At 41.0% G+C, this 3,994-nt stretch overlaps 1 protein-coding gene across 1 annotated transcript in view; it reads right to left on the bottom strand.

Moving 5' to 3' along the window:
- LOC104132178 (serine/threonine-protein phosphatase 4 regulatory subunit 1) overlaps positions 1-3,963 on the bottom strand; it is a 28,421-nt gene extending 24,458 nt beyond the window's left edge. The window contains exon 1 of the mRNA XM_009645428.2: positions 3,866-3,963. The gene's annotated coding sequence lies outside the window, so the exon portion shown is untranslated. The remainder of the gene's footprint in view (positions 1-3,865) is intronic.
- Between the last annotated feature and the right edge of the window lie 31 nt (positions 3,964-3,994).

Below are 3,994 nucleotides of genomic sequence, written 5' to 3'. Positions count from 1 at the left end.
TTTTTAGGGCTTAAAAAAATATAACTCAATATACTTGCCATTGACTTTTTCTAGTGCCCACTTGCTCCTGAATTAAGAAACAGTTTAAAAGTGAAGGCTCTCATCAGTTCACTTCAAATATTTCAGAATTCCTACCAATTCAGAGGACAATGAAGTAAATCTCAATTCTAAGTTTGACTACAATACTACACCTGGGATTCATTTTGTATACATGCTGAACATGCTTAATTTTACTACTGGGAGTAATTCTATTATTCATCTAAATTCACTAAGCACACAGCAGCACTTCCAGGACCAGAGGGAAAACAGAGCAAATTACTTATGCCCAGGATCAAGAGAGTTAACTACCTGAAATTTTTTTCCACACATAAGTACATACAAGTAAGGAATAGTCATGGCAGAATCCATTTTGTCTTTTCTCAAGAATTTTAATTTTCTTTTCCATAAAATTAGAAGCCATGAGTACTTACAAGTTTCAGAATACACCAGAGTGCTAGAAAGTAAGTTACAGAAAAATAATGAACTAGTATTTTTTTTTTAACTTATCTAATGTTCTTTCATAGGCAAATCAAACATTCAGTGTTATTCCCTCTAAGGATATCAAACAAGCAAGCTTGATATCTGTCCACCTATAAGCAAGAATAAATGTGACAGTATTCACAGCTGAACTTGAGTTCACCATGCCTTAGTCTGACCTTGACTCAAAAGCTGCTTACAGCCTATAAGAAACCTACAGGGTCACAGGAATTAACTACATAATTCAACATCATTAGCTAGCATCACTATCCACTTTTGCCAATACAAAACAGTAAATACTAGTAGAGAGTGAAATGATTTCATGAGCTCAAGGAGGTCATTTTCTCTCCTGCTGTTTTTAGAAGGAAAAACAATTTAAAAAATACATTTTCTTTATTGTACAAAGGGCATAATTAAGCCAATTATTTTGCCAGATGATTCAATAGCTCACATTACAAAAAAAAAGTTTCAAATTGTACTCAATGAATTTTGGTAATTTTACTACAGCTTTTCCCCAAATTCAAAGGAATACCCCAGTCTCTGTTTCAATGGAGTTGTTCTTCAAGGTGCATAACAGTACTTCACCAATTTAGTTAAGAAAGCAAAAATCCAGTTCCAGTGATTTATTTCCCTAAGATTTTCCTAAAACGCATCATGAATTCTTTGCTATACTAGTCACTGGATTAGCACAATATCTCAGTCTAGATGGGATGTCTGAACTCTTCTGTAAGACAAACAGAAGACAGCTTTCAATACCATAATTCTAACTGCACTGTCAAATTAATGAATTTAATCAAAGAATATTTTAAAATCATTAGATTTTGATAATGCTTTAAAATGTACATCCCTTTATTTACATGCTCATCCTGAAACTTATTTCTTTTACACAAATTTTAAGCAACCCATATAAAAAGCTTATTAATTACTGTTTATGGCAAAGCTTTTTTTTATCTGAACATTTTTTAACTTCATGACTCAAACTAGAGTTTCGCCTATAAGCACCAAACTTCCTAATCGACTTACCAGACAAATCCATTACTCACAATCCCAACAGAACAGCCAAAGACTGAACACTAACAGAGAACAAACACCTAGCTCCTAGTGATGGTCACCCCTAGTTCAAGGCCAAGACCTGTAGTAGAACACTACAGGAAGTCTGCATTTACTTCTACTGCTTGCTCTTTACACACTCAGCTAACAGAACTCAAATGGCACGCTAGTTTGTTTTGGTTTTTTTTTTTCTTAATACAAAAAGAAGGAAATTGGAAAGGGAACTGGAAGCAATTCAGAAAGAACCACTCCATTCAAATAGCTAAGCATTCATTAGCACTGTCAAGTGTTTCGTTTGGGTTTTTTTATTTTTTTTAAATTAGAGCAGCAAAAGATATTTTCAACTCAAATAAGGTACTACAGCAACAACTGTTGCAGCTTCTCTGCTAGAGGAACTCACTGCAAAACAGTCTTTAAATAAGCACAAGCACATTGAAATGTATCAGCTAATTTCCTTCTCATTTAAATCCTGTTTAACACATACATGCTTTTTTTCATCTAAGGTGATGACTCCTTACAAACAACTTACATCTACTTACTGCAGCAAGCAATAACCTTTAGTACCTCTTTTTAAGCAGCTTCTTACAGTGCTACCAAAATTTTAAATCCCTATGTATTAAAACATGTATTTCAAGTACTATCCTCCATACTTAGATTTTTTAGATTTCTAATTTTTCAAATAGATAATTGTATTAAGGACAGACGATGCTTTTTAACCACAGTTTTACATTCATTAAGACTCACAGAGTTGCAATTAAAGATATTTTGCAATACACAAAAATACAAATTAAAACAAACCAAGAACTCTTACATACACAACCTTACCATTTATATACATCACTTACATCGCAAAAGATCCCTTTTCTAAAACTTAAATCAAAATACAAATGACCCATCATTTTTTTTCTGGTACCCACTAGTGAAATGCAGAAACCTGAAGAGGGAGAGCAACACCACCTAAGAGCAGCAACTAATAAAATCCCACAGAATGACCTCCTGCCCACAGAGGCAATAGCTCTGCACATCTTTCCAATGGAACACTTTTAGATCTCACTTGGCATTCCAACATTTCCCCTGGTGTTCCTGAAGACCACCTTCTTCCTAAATTAGCTTATTCATGCTAGATTAGGGGGAGGGAGGCAATCCATCTATTACCCATTTTCAAGTACTGTTAAACTTGTAAATGGGTTTGTGGTAAACAAATAGAGTCTACTGCAAGAAACAAATTCAAGTATCAGGTTTTTTTTAATAGAAAAGTCACTGCAGCATCCGAAGTGCCAGTGAAACCACCCCACATACACGGCTGCTTTCTAAAGCAATACAAGTTCATTTAATTATTGGTCAAAGATTTATCTCCTTAAGTAACATCTCTTACCAAGCTGTCTGATAGGTGTTCACCTCTAATCCTGTAACACAGCTCTGGACTATCCTGGCTTGAGATGGAGCTGTTGCCTGGTCTAGGACACAGGGCATGGTGTTTAACCTAAAACCACCAGCCTGTATTAGCCAACTGGAGTACAGCTGCGGTTTTTCTCTCATTCCCGCTTCCGAGGTGCGCTCGCAGCCACAGCGGTCACGTCCTGCTGAGCGCCTCTGCCCCAGGGGTGCCGGACAGCGGAACGCGGCGTCCCGAGCTGCCTCGACAGCGTTTACAAGTCTCACCCGTTTGAGCTACCGCGGCTAGGAAATCCCTCGGCTACTCCAGGCTAATTTCCACCGACAACAACAGCGGAGCTAGTCGCCTGAGCCACCACCGGCCGGACCCGTTTCCCTTTCCTTCACCGCGGGCCGCTGTTAGAGGTGCCGGTTACAGCGAGCCCAGCAGTCCAGCGGCCATTTGAAGCAGCCAGGATGGTCCCTCGAAGGCCGATTTCCAGACATCGCCCCGGGCCTGCCTCCCGCCCGCGGGTCTTCCTTCCCCGGCGGGACAGCGGCTGCCCCCCCCCCGCCAAAAAAAAAACCCGTTTGAAGAGGCTGCCCGTCCTTCGACGGCTCGGCCCGTCAGCCGGCACCTCGAGGCTTACGGCACAAGCCAGGTGAGGCGGGCCCGCAGCTGAGGGAGGAAGCGAACCCCCTTCCCCCGTCAGCGCCGCGCTTCTGCGGAGACGCAAATCCGCTCTTAATCTGTGAGCCCGAACGTCCTACAAGCCTTCACCTACGACCAGTACAAACAGCCTCAACATCCTCCCTAACGTGGATAAAAACCTGGGGAGGGAAAGGGGGCGACAGTAGAACCCCAGGGTGGGAGAGCAGGGGAGGGCCTAAATGGGGAGCAGAAAAATAAAAAACAGTTACTCACAATCATCTAAGTCATCCTGCAAATCCACAAAATACAAAGGGATCCCTACAAACAAAAACAGAAGAGAGACACCGGGGGGTTGGTTTCTGGAGGGCTACGGCGAGGACGGCGGCAGCCCCGGGTGAGCCG

The sequence above is a fragment of the Egretta garzetta genome, unplaced genomic scaffold, assembly GCF_000687185.1.
Source record: "Egretta garzetta isolate BGI_Z169 unplaced genomic scaffold, ASM68718v1 scaffold188, whole genome shotgun sequence".
NCBI classification, from domain to species: domain Eukaryota; kingdom Metazoa; phylum Chordata; class Aves; order Pelecaniformes; family Ardeidae; genus Egretta; species Egretta garzetta.
The sequence above is the reverse complement of the archived record's forward strand: the minus strand, read 5'-3'. Positions and strand labels throughout refer to the sequence as shown.